The following is a 15,658-nucleotide window of genomic DNA, read 5'->3' as shown; positions in this document are numbered from 1 at the left end:
CTTGGGGAAAATGTGGTAGCTTTAAAAGTATACGTTTAGTATACTGCCGCTTCACTCAATTGTTGGGAGACACACGAAGTGTGCCTAGCAACAAGGAATTAAATATCTTGGCTAAATGTTGGGTTGGTTGGTTGGTTGGGGGAAGAGACCAAACAGTGAGGTTATCGGTCTTATAGGATTAGGGAAGGAAGTCTACCGTGCCCTTTCAAAGGAACCATCCCGGCATTTGCCTGGAGAGATTTAGGAAAATCTCGGAAAATCTAAATCAGGATGGTCGGGAGCGGGATTGAAGCGTCGTCTTTCCGAATGCGAGTCGAATGTGCTAACCACTGCGCCACCTCGCTCAGTGGCGTAATGTTACGAATCCGTATACAAAATAAATGGTAGCTGCCATGGAGGCCAGGTACTAAGCCCTGTATGACCTACTACTGAGTGACATCGACTGTTGGAGTTGTTCGGCAGGTGGCTTTTCTTCTGTATTTTTTTTTTTCATGGCAAAAATTCATTGATATCTCTATAAATTATTGCACGCTGATCTGCAAAACTGAAGGACGAGATAGTAAAGCACCGTAATATACTCTGTTGTCCAAAATTAAAACAACAAAACGCTATTTCCCCGTCCTGCATCTAATTCACGATATAGTAGTGCGAACTGTCAACAGACATCCGCATGATCGTGTTCTGCACGGAAGACAGTATCAGTTCAACGGACAACCACGCCAGTGGTGACGTCAAGACACCTGTCAAACAGGATAGTGTTTGGCTGGTAGTTCCACATCCACAGTCGCTGTGTACGCAGTCACAGACATTGCAGTATGGCACAGATAATGTGGCCCTGCCGAGGACGGCCATGGGAAGAATGTAAGCAGGGCAGTCGCAGACTGATGCCGCCCTATGACTTAATGTGAACTGCTCTGTTGTTTCTCGGGTGTGGCGACGATTTGTGGAGGCCGAGACTGTATCCCGAAAACAAAGGCAGGGCCGAAAGAGAGGAACGTTACTTGGCTGTAAGAGCACAACGGGACCGCCTCAGTACTGCACAGCAACTGCCATTTGGCCTCACAGCATCCATCAGATGTGTTGTATCGAGCGAAACGGCGCACAGTAAGCCCTCGGCAGAGTGGTCTTTAAGGTGGGAGACCTACTGTATGAGTACCTTTGACGCGTTTTCACAGAAGAGAACGCCTACTGTGGAGCGTTAATTTGCCACCTGGACGGTCGAAGAGTGGGCCAGTGTTCTTTTCACAGATGAGTTCCGATTTGGTCTGGAGAGTGATTCTCGACGGACTCACATCTGGAGGGAACGTGGAAACGATTTCGGGACGCAAACATTGTGGAAAGAGATCGATATCGAGGAAGATCCGTAATGGTGTGGGCAGGGATTTTGTTGGCCAATTGAACAAAAATGGTTCAAATGGCTCTGAGCACTATGGGACCTAACTTCTTAGGTCATCAGTCCCCTATAACTTAGAACTACTTAAACCTAACTAATCTAAGGACATCACACACATCCATGCCCGAGACAGGATTCGAACCTGCGACCGTAGCGGTCACGCGTTTCCAGACTGCAGCGCCTAGAAAAGCACGGCCACCCCGGCCGGCCCAATCGAACACTTCTTCATCAAATGTACGGATGAATCTGCAACATTTAACAGCTGTCCGGTATTGTGATGAGACCTTGGAACTGCATGTGTGGTTGTTCATAAGTTCTAAGGGCTCAGATTTCGTACTGATGGACGCTAATGCTCTACCTCGTCGAGCATGAGTTTCCTTGGAAACGGAAGATACTGCACGCATGGCGTGGTCTGACCGCTCTCTCGATTTGAATTCCATAGAGCATGTATGGGATGCACAACTCCTTTCATGCTCCGTGGAATTCAAATAGAGATAGCTTTCAGATCACTCCACGCGTGCAACTGCCCTCTCACGATTTCTAATGACTTCTGAGATCGCTGATTTGGAGCACCTGGCAGTAGTTGGCAGCATAATACGGCTAATATGAAAACCTATGTTATTCGGGGTGTCCGGACACTTTTGATCACGTAGGTGCTCCCGAGGCCAGCAAAATCAAGATACGCATGTCCGTGCCGTTTGAACAAGTGGGGGATCAGCTCGGACGGTATCTCCGCCCTAGTGCCGGTATCCAAGATATTGAGGACCAGTTACAGTTGCAAGTAGCTTGCCTCAGGAGAGGCTACAACGGCTTTACGACATCTTGCAAACCGAATCATTGCATGCATCCACGCCAGAAGGGGGACAATGTCATAGTGTTCTCCTACTGGCTAGTTCTTTGTAAATTAGACTCGATTCTTAATCACTGAAATAACATCACATACCTTCCCGAACCATGCAGTTTCATTTACTTCCCTCCTCTCCTTCTAGATGCTTGATGTTTTTTGTCAGGCAACCAGCTCTTATGCATACGTATTCCCACACATAATTTTCTGTTCTGCCCGTGAGTTAACGGTGTCCGTAACACACTGTAGCTCAGCTTGTGAGAAAAGTAGCAGAATGGTAGTTGACGCTACCGCAGAATAGAAAGAGGCGTTCCCCATCGCTCGTCCACAAAGACCTGGCATGCTCCAACAGCATTGGCTGGGAGAACATAGGCGCGGCGCTAGCGGGGATTAAGCTAAGCGTGGGCGGAGGCGCACAAAACAGTAATCAGGCGTTGCGCCGCGACCGCCTCTTCTCTCTCCCACAGCCTCGGGCCGCGGCACAAAAGGACGAGCAGTGAACGAACCTAATCATTGTTTTGGAAGGAGTGTTTTTAAATGACGCGTTATTAACGGCTCTGAGGTACGGCGGGTTCCCGCGTCATTAGAAACTCATCAGCCTCGGCAGATGTTCCCACAGGAGAGAGCGGGGGCAAGCCGCGCGCTAGTCGGAGCCTGCGTCTGCCTTCCTACCACACTCTGCTCTGTCACCTCCCGTGTCTGACATGCTCACAGTCTGCAGGGGAAGAAGGGAGACGTGTTTGTTGCGCACCCATAGAGACTACCATGGGGCTGAAAAAACTTGTCACTGGCGGAAGAAATGGGGAAAAAATAAGGGCCAACAAACAAAAGCAAAGTAAAAAGCACACATACAAACACACAGACACCCACACAGTCGACAAAAATATGGAAACACCAAAAACACAACACACCCTTTGACATTCAAAACACCTACAGTCGTCTACGAGTGGATGAATTCAGGCCCGGAATGGTTTCTAAGGTAATTTTACATCCTTCTTCTTGAAAAACATGGCAAGTTCAGGGAACAATGATGGATATGGGTAGAAATCAAGCTAGCTTCTCTCCAAAGCATATGGAAAAGGCTCAATAATATAGAGAGATGATGACTATAATGGTCAGGGGACATGCAGCAACCCATTCTCGTGCTCACAAAACCAGTAATGAACGACGCGAAATGTGTGAACAGATGTTCTGTCGTACTGGAGCACAGCATCAACATTCGAAGATTAAACATTATACCATGGGTTGGGCCTGATCACCCAAAATGGCCACATAATCCTTGGTAGTAATGCGATCTTCGAGAGTAACCACGGACCCCATAGAGTACCACAGTATAGCTGCCCAGATGATCACGGAACATCCACCACATGCATTCTTGGAATGTAAAGTCCACCAGAGACGGTAGGCTCCATCAGCAAGCAAATATTACGGAGCTCTCTTTCCGCGAGGCACTATTGCGGAAATTTAGAGAACCGGCATTTGAGGCCGACTGCAGATCGATTCAACTTACATGCACATTACGCGTAAGATCCACAAAGATAAGATGAGAGAAATTAGGACTCGTATAGCGGCTTATTGAAGCTTTTTTTCCCTCGCTCTGTTTGCGAGTGGAACAAGAAAGGAAATGAGTAGTAGTTGTACAGGGTATCTTTGGTTTGAGGAGTATGTTTTGTAAGTAGGCTGTTTAACGCCGCCGCCACGTAGCGCTCTGTATGAAAATCACTGGCTGTGCCGTGTGCAGTCTGTGGCTGGTTGGCATTGTTGTAATACTCGCCATTGTAGTGTTGGGCAGTTGGCTGTTACCGGCGCGTAGCGTTGCGCAGTTGGAGGTGAGCCGCCAGCAGTGGTAGACGTGGGGAGAGAGATGGCGGAGTTTTGAAATTTGTAAGAATTGGTGTCACGAACTGATATATATATATATATATATATATATATATATATATATATATATATATATATATATATATATAATGACTATTAAGGTAAATACATTGTTTGTTCTGTATTAAAATCTTTCATTTGCTAACTATGCCTATCAGTAGTTAGTGACTTCCGTAGTTTGAATCTTTTATTTAGCTGGCAGTAGTGGCGCTCGCTGTATTGCAGTAGCTTGAGTAATGAAGATTTTTGTGAGGTAAGTGATTTGTGAAACGTATAGGTTAATGTTAGTCAGGGCCATTCTTTCGTAGGGATTTTTGGAAGTCAGATTGCGTTGCGCCAAAAATATTGTGTTTCAGTTTAAGCACAGTCTTGTATAATTTTTCTAAGGGGACGTTTCAGTTTGTAGATGCAGAGAGCAGCACGCGCAAAAATCATAGCTTTAGGTTGTTATAGCACCAGACACTGATATACTTAAATTGAAGTGGGAGCTGCTAAGCTCCTGTCACAGACCAACCGGTTGCTAAAATTGCTCCTGAATGATTCTGATCTGGCTTCTTCTGCTCATCGGTTGTCGTGTATAGTGAGCAGCTCAGTCGTCGTATTCGGCTGCCGTCGTGTCCCACAGATAATGACGCACTTCACAGAACGTGGAGATTTAAGATTGTCACTTCCAGGAGTTACTCATATTTGCAAGCGTTACTTCACATGCTCACCGGACAAAATATTAGTCACTCCCTTAAAAGAACACACTTGTCGCTGTGGAAAGCTGTAGATGGTCTAGAACACCACTGATAACGTAGGTCACAGAGCTGAAATGCAGGCTACGTGCAGTAAGGTGGAGTGACTTGCAGGCGTGATCGAACGACAGAAAGGTGGTTTCCTGTTTGGTCATGTCCATGACCATATCGTTACAGAAGTTGCTAGATTTGTTCCTGTACAAACACGAACTGTCCAACGTGTCTGAAAGGAAAGGTGTATCAATTTCAGTCATGTAACACTCGGTATAAGAACAGAGTCCATATGAAGATGCTAACCAACAAGGATCGACTACGAATGTCCCGCCAACAAACCGTTCCATACCCTACAGAAACTCTCAACAAATTTTGTGAGCGAATTTTTGAAGGTAACTTGTAAGCAATGAACATTTGGATTAGGACACCTCGCAAAAGTACATTATCTAGTCACATTAATGTGGCCACCTGTCAGAAGTTTGAATAACAACGTTTTGCAGTGGTCCGCAGGAAGAGTGTCAAGGAGTTTCTGCAAGGTACTGACAGGGGTGTAGAGCCATGCCGACTGCGTTGCCGCGGCCAGCTGCACTGGGTTTATCGGTCGAGGGTCCGTGGCGCGACCAGCCCGATCGAGGTGGTACCACAGTTTCGATTGGGTTTAAATCCTGGCTAGGGCAATAGCGGTAGGCTCATCACAGGGTTATTTTGTAGCCGTGATAGCGTTACGGAGATGTTTAACAAACTCAAGTGGCAAACTCTGCAAGACAGGCGCTCTGCATCGCGGTGTAGCTTGCTCGCCAGGTTTCGAGAGGGTGCGTTTCTGGATGAGGTATCGAATATATTGCTTCCCCCTACTTATACCTCCCGAGGAGATCACAAATGTAAAATTAGAGAGATTAGAGCGCGCACGGAGGCTTTCCGCCAGTCGTTCTTCCCGCGAACCATACGAGACTGGAACAGGAAAGAGAGGTAATGGCAGTGGCACGTAAAGTGAACCTCCGCCACACACCGTTGGGTGGCTTGCGGAGTATAACTGTAGATGTAGATGTAGATCCTGGTGCTGTTCCAACGACACAGGTAAACAGCGAGGTGCGTGAAACGTTGCATCGTCCCACTGGTAGAACACTTCGTGCAGAGGAAAAACAAACTTCATGTAGAGGTGGAGATGCTCGCCTAGGATAGATTCGTACTGGTATTGATCGATTGTACCTTGCAGAATGACGAGATCGCCCAGGGAATGGCGCGAAAACGTTCCTCAGACCATAACGCTCCCTCCTGGTTGCAGGGTGTTTGGTTTCAGACGTTTCACGCCGCACCCGTCAACGTCCTTCTGTCCGATGGAGAATAAAACGTGATCATCTGAAAAGGCCACCTCCACCTCCAAAGGGCGTCCAGTTGCGGTACTGGAGTGCAAATTCCAGCCTTCGTCGCCGATGAACAGCAGTCAGCGTGGCTACATGAATCAGTCACCTTCTGCAGTGGCCCGTGCCTAGCAACGTTCGCTGAACGATCCTTGAGTAGATGCAGTTAGTAACATCTTGGGTCATCTGGGCAGTCAGTTACTCTACAGTTGCACATCTATTCGCCTGTACACATCTCCGCAGCCGTCGTTTACCCCTGTCATCTACGCACTGTGGTGCACCACAGTCGCCTTATCACTAGTTTTGGATAGAGCCATTTTGATATGCACGGTATACTTTAACCACGGCGGCAGGCGAACAATTTACAAACTTAGCCGTTTCGGAAATGCTTCCACCATCGGCCCGAAAGGCGATGATCGTACCCTTTCAGATGTCAGATAAATCACTCTGCTAGTGCTGCCATCTGCCGTCTGATAGTGGTTACTGCATGTTAACGTCGAACATAAGCGGTGGTCACTTTAATGCGGCCCGTCCTCAAAGGTCGGCACGACATGGAATCTGGAAAGTAGCTGACTGCAGACGTGTAGTGTGGTCCGACCAGTCGCGGTTTTGCATCTTTTAAAACGATGCAGAGTGTGGAATCCACGGACCGCTCAATGAGGCATTTATGCGCAGTTTGTGAAGGGTGTGATTCAAGCCAGAGGTGGTTCCGTGATGTTTGGGTGTGTCTTTCGTAGCATGACTGGGGGGGGGGGGGGGAGGGGGGGGGGACATTCGTTTATGGTATCGTGAACGTGAATCAGGATGTTTATTTCTACATTCATTGTCCTTTCTTCTACATTTAATGATCAGCATGACGTCGACATTTGCGCGTTCCAAGACGTCAACGTCTGGAACAGCAGGTGAAACGCTCAGTTTGGTAGCTCTACGGGATCTAAACATCAGTGAATGCTTCGGCTAGGTATGGCACACCTCAAGAAACTTCCTGACTGTCTTTCTTGAGCAAATGAGGCCATGGAGGCGGTGCTACACGATAACAGAGGTGTTTGCTGGGAGCTATATATAATAATTTGTTCGATGTGCTTATACATCTCCTCTGGTGCTTTAGCAGAAACGTTCAAATGCGACGAGAAGCATTACTTCGTAAATGAACCCAGATCTTGCAGTCCATTACCGAAAATATCGCCAGCACCATACACAGGATGAATGACCTAAAACTTCCACCGCGAATATTGCGGAAATGGATAGTGCTACTGGTGTCTGATTTTCAGAGAAGATTGATAGTCAGGAGCTTGTATTGTTAGCCAATCAACAGGTTGTAATAATACTTAGAAAGCGAATGATTTTAGCAAAAAATACGCTTTTTTAATTGCTTCTTAATCTCGCGTGATTTATTTCACAATCTGTAGGGGAAGATGGCGTCCACCAAACGGCTTCGTGAAACAGCGCATAACTAACGGTTTTACATCATCAGACTTAAAAGTCAGTGCGTCACTGTAGTTACCGGCATAGATTCAGTCAGTCATGCTTATATGACACTTTTTAAGTCGCTTTAGAATTTTAGTATCGATTTATTGCCCTAGAACGACTTCCTAAATTTCATGCCTTGTGTTTTATTAAAGTTAAATATCTAGCAGCGTCTGCGTACGGGATTAATTACAGACATTACATACCAATATTCAGTGCTAAGTTGAATGAAATAGGTGATCGCATAGGATTATTAGACGGTGAATCTGTATAAAACGTCTACTTATGATAAAACTGCTTGTATTGCATTCGTATATTCTAGCCTACGATAGCGCTGAAAAGTATAAAATTTCTGACATACTTTGTCAGTGGTAGATCTAAACTTTGCACTGCGCGAAACTAGATGGCCGGTCTTTTTTGTTGTTTTCAGGACAAAGGGAACTGACAAATAAAAATCTTAATTGTATTAAACAAATGAACTTACTGGTTCATAACAGCATTATTACGGATCTGCTACATCTATTCGCAAAGTCTCCCATACTGATCACTAATGATATGAGCAAATATGAACATATGCGGTGTCCGCTCGAACTCTTACGGGAATCGGCGAAAATCCGTGAGTAATGAGGATAATGGGCAATGGGCACTACACTTGTAGTGTGTGGATAAGTTGAGAATTTGGGTCCGGCGGGAGTTCAAATGGCTCTGAGCACCATGGTACTCAACTGCTGTGGTCATTAGCCCCTAGAACTTAGAACTACTTAAACCTAACTAACCTAAGGACGTCACACACATCTATGCCCGAGGCAGGATTCGAACCTGCGACCGTAGCAGTCGCACGGTTCCGGACTGCGCGCCGGCGGGAGTAAGTCGTGCTATGACCACTGTGTCCGGATGGCCCATTGTTCAGTGCATCTGCCTTGTAAGCAGGAGACCTGGGTTCAAACCCCAGTGCGACTCAAATTTTCAACTTCCCAACTGATTTAAATCAATGCCCACTGGCAGCTAATATTATTAATTAATTTGTGTGTTGATAATATTAAATGCAGCTTTCATCGCGCCCTGCAATGAATAGTTCCGTAAGTCTGATTTCATTGATGGAACAGGAAGCACGCTTAAATCTACAGTATGTTGCTGGGTTCCAGTGTGCCGCAGAGGTTTCGTCTGTCAAGAAGTTTCGCATACAGGGCTCTGTTACGAAAACTGCTCTCTGTCGCTCACTTTACGATGATATGTCGACGGCGAATGTAGGCAGGAACAGATGTCGACAACAGTTTTTGTATCCAGTACACCCTTGAGTGTAAAGGGGTGAACTTACTTTAGTTTTTAATTGTAAATGTGTTGGTAAGTTAGCTGCTATAAATTTCAGTTCCCTGGCGATCATTCTCCTCTCGTAATGGTTAGCTCTCTGCACTCAGGAGGTGTGGGGTTCGAACCAGTCTGGTCTTGATAATTTAAGTTTCCCGCGTTCCCCTAAATCGATCTAAGCGCATGCTGAGAAGTTTTCTTTGAAGAAGCGACAAATTTTCTTCTACGTTATTGCCATGTAGGAGCCTGTCGTACAGCCTCTTCGTCAACGAACTGCTAAACCCTAACTTACTTTCAAATGGATTTTAGTCCAAATGACGACTATATGTCCTTTGTTTGAACACCGAGCAAGTTGTTTCAGTGGGATGTCTGTGGACATGCATTCGAGAGGAGTCTGGTACTCGTTCCTGCGCAGGCGTCTGGATTTTGCTTTTCCAGGGATTCCCCACATTGCTTAAAGCGAATGCCAAGACGGTTTATTGAAAAGGACACGGTCTGTTTGCTGTCTTGTTCTTCCTCCATTCTTTGTTCCTCTTCTGATATGACATCTTCGTGCCGGCCGCTGTGGCCGTGCGGTTCTAGGCGCTTCAGTCAGGAACCGCGCTGCTGCTACGGTCGCAGGTTCGAATCCTGCCTCGGGCAGGGATGTATGTGATGTCCTTTGGTTAGTTAGGTTTAAGTAGTTCTAAGTTCTAGGGGACTGATGACCTCAGATGTTAAGTACCATAGTGCTTAGAGCCATTTGACATCGTCGTCTATTAAACGCTCGTCTCCCTTACTTCGTGAATTACTCATTTTAGGCTAACACTCGGGCCATACCGTGAGATAATCTAAGGCCGAAACCGCCAGTACCGTTTGGAGTGAAAAGGGCTAGAAGTAGAGTGGTGAAAATAGATGTAGCATAGCGTCGAAACTGTAATATTAAACGTTCTGATCTGGAAATACCTTATCATATCAATACATTGGTTTGTTTGTAATGTAATTCTAGCGGAAATTGTCCATATTGCTACCGCGAGGGGGAGGGGGGGGGGGGAGTATGTGCATTGCAGCACTTGGGTTTTGTACCATTACGAGAGTTTAATTGCTTCGGGATGGTTCTGACAACAATAACGTATGATCAGAAGCTCTGTATAGTTACTGCAATGGTGCAGGGAATGAGACACGTGGATATGGCAGCGAAAGTCCCCGTGAGTCAAAGTGATGTGTCTAGAATCTGGAACAATTTTCGAGCGACAAGACCAGTTAAGAATCTTCACAGAAGTGGCCGCGGAAGAGAAAGATAGGTGTGCAGGAGACGACATCTGCGTGTAACCAAAATCCATCAACACTATGGTACGCGTCTATGGCGGCCGTTCCAAACAGCTACAAGATTACAGGTGTCGAAACGAACGGTAGGAAGCAGGGCCCGTGAGCAGGGATTATGTGCCTGAAGGCTTCTCTAGGCTCCTCCTGTAAAATCGGGTTCGGAGAGGGGCTCGTGTCACATGGACACGAAGCCATTAGGCAGCGGTGGGACACAGCGCTCTTTTCTGATGAGATACGTATCAGTCTCCGCGCTGGAGATACTGATATTCGTGTGTGTGGTGGCTACGAGGACAAAGTTTACAACCTAACTGTGTCGTAGCTCGCTTCTTTATCGAGGCGGTTCAGTCATGTTTTGGGATGGAACCACATATGGCAGCAGGACACCCGTTGTGCCAATACATGGGAGGTTGACTGGCGTGGAGTATCGGGACGACATCCTTGCACGCGCTGTGGCTAAATTTTGTGAACTTATTGGAGCAGTACTCACGCTGATGGACGATAACGCACGCCACATGTCTCACAGTCTTGTGAACACCTTTTTAATGGAGCATAGAACTGTCGGATGAAATGGCCTCCATATTCTCCAGGTCTCAGCTGCATTGAGAATGCTAAAACGAGCGGTATTCAGTCGCCCTGCCCTATCCGAGGCTTTACAGGGCATCATAGAGGCGCTGTAGAGGAGCGAGATAGTATCCCATAGGCTTATCTGGACAATTTAATAAGGAATACGCCTAACACATTAAAAAGTGTCTCTAATTACGAGGAGGGAAAACTGGTTCATAAACAATAAGTTATGCAAGTTAACAGTGAGAAGGAACTCAGTGTTTGCAGTGGACATACTAGTAATTTTTTACGTCTATCAATCAGAAATGTGTTCATCTGACTTATTTTTGTATTATTGCGAATGACCTGACAAAACAGAATCATTTTTGTTGCCTATTATGTCCAGTATTTCAATAAAGCGAGATGCAACATTTATTTTGACCTCTTTATATTGCTTTCTTGGAAGATGTGTTGTGAGAATGATATCCCAATTCTGCTACATAGACTTATTATTGCCATGATTTCTATACGTCACAGTGGACGAATGTTGTGCTCATTTCTTCAATAACTGTGTACACACGAGTCAGTGACTACGACTTACGGGTTTCGCTTTTATTCTTTTTCTTGTTATTGTTGCGGTACTAAGATGTTTCACATAAAAATATTAATCAGAAACGACAGCCACAAACGGTAATAACCCGTGTGGTTGATGTACACCAACCGTCGTTGTGACGACCTAAAGGAAACGGCACTCCATAATGGAATCATGATTACAGAATCCCTCGAATTACCTTTACAGCACATCCCGTGAATTATATTCCCCCGTCATTTTTCAAAAGGGAGCGTAAGCATTCCTGATGATTCGGAGATTATGCAAAGATGTTAAGTCGTTATTATAGGAGCGCTGACCGTTTCGGACATTCATGGAATTCTGAACGTTTAATGGTAATGCAGCCCGTGGGGCGCAAAATCACTATTATTAGGGTGTTCTTTTTAAACGAATCATTATTTGCATGTTAATGCGAGCCGCTTCCTTGCTGGCTGTCGACGTGAGCGTGATGGATATCCGTTAATTAGTCGCAGTGCGAGCCCGCATACCGAGCTGGCAATTACAGTCACCGCCTGGCGCGCCGGCCCAAATTACAGCAGGTAGCTGGCAGCGGCGAGGTCTGCCGTAGCCATAGCAGCCACGAGTCTGCGCGGGTGGCGACGGCAGTGGTGGACACATCCACAGGTAATTGGGTATAAATTTTAGCCAGACAGCGCAGCAAAGTTGCATAGGTCACATCAATATTCGAGAAAGGCTGTAACAGTAATCCACTCAATTACAGCCACGTATCATTAGAGTCGATATGCAGCAGCATTTTGGAACTGTATTGTATTCGAACATTATGAATTACCACGAAGAGAACAGTCTACTGACATATAGTCAACATGAACTTTGAAAGTATCGTTGTTGTGAAACACAACTAGCTCTTTACTCTTACGAAGTGTTGAGTGCTATCGTCAAAAAATTTCAGATTGACTCCATATTTCTAGTTTTCCAGAAGGCTTGTGATAACGTACCTCACAAGCAGCTCGTAATCAAACTGCGTGCTTATGAAATATCGTATTATTTAAGCAATTGGATTCGTGATTTCCTGTCGAAGAGGCTCCAGTCCGTAGTAGCTGGCGGAAAGTCATCCAGTAAAACAGAACTGATTTCTAGCGTTTCCAGACGTAGTGTTACAAGCCCTTTGCTGTTCTGTATCTACATAAACCATTTAGGAGACAATCTGAGCAGCCGCCTTAGGTTGTTTGTGGATGATGCTGTCGTTTATCTTCTAGTGAACTCATCAGAAGATCAAAACCAATTGCAAAACGATGCAGATCCGATATCTGTATGGTGCAAGAATGGCAGTTGACCCTAAATAATGAAAAGTGTGAGGTCATGCACATGAGTGTAGAATGGAAACTGTTAAACCTCCACTACACCATACCTGGGAATTAAAATTACGAACAACTTAAGCTGGAAAGAAAAAAGCACTCCGTCTTCAGGCCACGAGTGGTCTATCTGGACCATCCGACCGCCGTGTCATCCTCAGTGGAGGATGCGGATAGGAGGGGCGTGGGGGCAGCACACCGCTCTCCCGGTCGGTATGATGGTATTCTTGACCGAAGCCGCTACTATTCGGTCGAGTAGCTCCTCAATTGGTATCACGAGGCTGAGTGCACCCCGAAAAACGGCAACAGCGCATGGCGGCCTGGATGGTCGCCCATCCAAGTGCCGACCACGCCCAACAGCGCTTAACTTCGGTGATCTCACGGGAACCGGTGTATCCACTGCGGTAACGCCGTTGCCTATACTGGAAAGAGCACATATAAAATGTTGTGGAGAAAGCGAACCAAAAATTTTTTTCTGACAGAACCCTTAGAAGCTGCAACAGATTTACTAATGAGATTGCCTACACTTAGCTTTTGCGTCCTCTTTTGGAGTACTGCTGCGCGGTGCGGCATCCTTACTAGACAGGATTAACGGGGTACATCGAGAAAGTTGAAGGAAGGGCAACACATTTTGTATTAGCGAGAAATAGGGGAGAAAATGTCTCGGACCCGATACGGGATTTGGGGTGGACATCATCAAAAAAAGGCGTGTCTGTTTACGGCGGGATCTTCTCACGAAATTTCAGTCACCAGCTTCCTGCTCCGAATGCGAAAATATTATATGTAGGGAGTAACGATCATCATACGTGTTCGTTTTTCCCGCTCGCTGTTCAAGAGTGCTTTAATGAGAATTAGTGTTCGATTAACCCTCTGCCAGGCACTTAAATGTGATTTGCAGAGTAGCCATATAGATGCAGATGATATATTCTTTCTTCAACGAAGTTAATGTTCAAACAACAATGTTTTGAACAGACTGATGGGATCACCATGGGTGGTGCTCTATGTCCCTGCTATAGATGTGATAAACTGACCGGTGAAAACCGATGCTGGTAATTTAGTTTCGAATAACCGGTATCTCTTGGCATTTGTATTCTTCCGGGTATAACAGTTATTTTTTTTATTTTTTTCCATTAACTGAGCAAGAAAACGTAAATATCAGTTTGATTTAGCACCAGTGCTAAAAATTTTTGTTTTGAAATAATTCTTCTTTAAAAATGAGTAATGATTACTCATGAAATCTGCACTGGTTTGAAATATTGCGTGATTATAGAAAATAGAAAAGCGTTCAGTGCTATTTTAATAACATAGCCAACGGAAATAGCAACAGACACATGGCATAAGAATTGATACAGCTTTGTTAGCTGGCATGTGTGACCGAGCGGTTCTAGGCGCTTCAGTCAGGAACCGCGCGAGTGCTGCGGTCGCAGGTCCGAATCCTGCCTCGCGCATGGATGTATGTGATGTCCTTAGGTTCGTTAGGTATAAGTAGTTGTAAGTACTATGGGACTGATGACCTCAGAAGTTAAGTCCGGTAGCGCTCAGAGCCATTTGAACCAGCTTTGCTCAAACAGTAATGTCCCTGTTGGCTTGCGTCGAGGTTTGAAGTACGCGCGTACGTGCATTGTGGAACACATGGCTCAGTCTGGTCTGTACGGTAATTTCGCGCTGTCGTCACCGGACATCCGTTGTATTGAAGAACGGCATCAACCCTTGTCTGGAAATATTTTTACGAAGTGTAGTAGCAATGGAGTACACTGCTTCATTTGCTTTATGAGATTAAGGATTTATCTGCAATTTTTATAAAACAAAAAAAGAGGACCGAACGAGGTGGCGCAGTAGTTAGCACACTGGACTCGTATTCCGGAGGACGACGGTTCAAGCCCCCGTCTGGCCATCCTGATTTAGGTTTTCCGTGATTTCCCTAAACCGCTTCAGGCAAATGCCGGGATGGTTCCTTTGAAATGGCACGGCCGACTTTCTTCCCCATCCTTACTTAATCTGATGGGACCGATGACCTCGCTGTCTGGCCCCTTCCTCAACCAACCAAGAAAAGTGGAAGGACATTATGGTAAGAGTAATAAATTACAAGGCCGTGACATAAAGTCGTTCAGGAGGTAAACCTCATATTCAGTCTGTAGAAAGCTGAGTACGACACAAGGTAATAAATCATTAAGTGATTAGAAAATGACTTTATTGAACCAAAATAACGCGTTCCCACAATCAGATAATCGTGGCTCTGACGGTAACCAGTAGGTCTGATGGCTAAATGGTATTGACGTAACCAACACGAATAGACTCTGTTCATGTTCGTTATATTATTATCATGTAATTACTATCAGTGCCAGCATCTTCTGGTGGTGGCATACGTCGAAACGCGTCATTTTGGTTCAAAAAAATGGTTCAAATGGCTCTGAGCACTATGGGACTCAACTGCTGTGGTCATCAGTCCCCTAGAACTTAGAACTACTTAAACCTAACTAACCTAAGGACATCACACACATCAATGCCCGAGGCAGGATTCGAACCTGCGACCGTAGCAGTCACACCGCGTCATTTTGGACCAATAAAGTTATTTCGTGTTCATTTAATGACTTATTACCTTGCGAAGTACTCAGCTTTCTACAGACTGAACTTATAAGTAACAACTTCAAACCTTAATGGCAGTTCATTCGTAGCATACAATAAAAATAGAAAGTAGCTGACCGGCTGCGTGTGTCCACACAATATGGTTTTATCTGTTTGTAACCCTTAAAAATGGACAAATTAAAATGAAAAAAGTGTTCTTCAATCTCAGCAATCGTAATGCCCATTAGTGGTATAACTCCCGATGACAACACGCTTTTTAGCGGGGTTTCAAAAAATTAGAATCAGTGGTAGAAAACTGGTGATTTTTTATAGTGTT

General features: G+C 45.4%; 2 protein-coding genes and 1 pseudogene across 3 annotated transcripts in view; 1 reads left to right on the top strand and 2 right to left on the bottom strand.

The window, feature by feature from the left end:
- LOC126354769 (UPF0489 protein C5orf22 homolog) overlaps window positions 1-15,658 on the top strand; it is a 1,899,147-nt gene that overhangs the window by 1,755,191 nt on the left and 128,298 nt on the right. The gene's annotated exons all lie outside the window — the stretch shown is intronic.
- LOC126354768 (uncharacterized) overlaps window positions 1-15,658 on the bottom strand; it is a 75,420-nt gene that overhangs the window by 40,419 nt on the left and 19,343 nt on the right. The gene's annotated exons all lie outside the window — the stretch shown is intronic.
- On the bottom strand, window positions 13,057-13,174 carry LOC126356573 (5S ribosomal RNA; annotated as a pseudogene).

This window comes from Schistocerca gregaria, chromosome 3, assembly GCF_023897955.1.
Source record: "Schistocerca gregaria isolate iqSchGreg1 chromosome 3, iqSchGreg1.2, whole genome shotgun sequence".
Lineage (NCBI taxonomy): Eukaryota > Metazoa > Arthropoda > Insecta > Orthoptera > Acrididae > Schistocerca > Schistocerca gregaria.
This window is presented reverse-complemented; position numbering and strand designations above follow the sequence as displayed.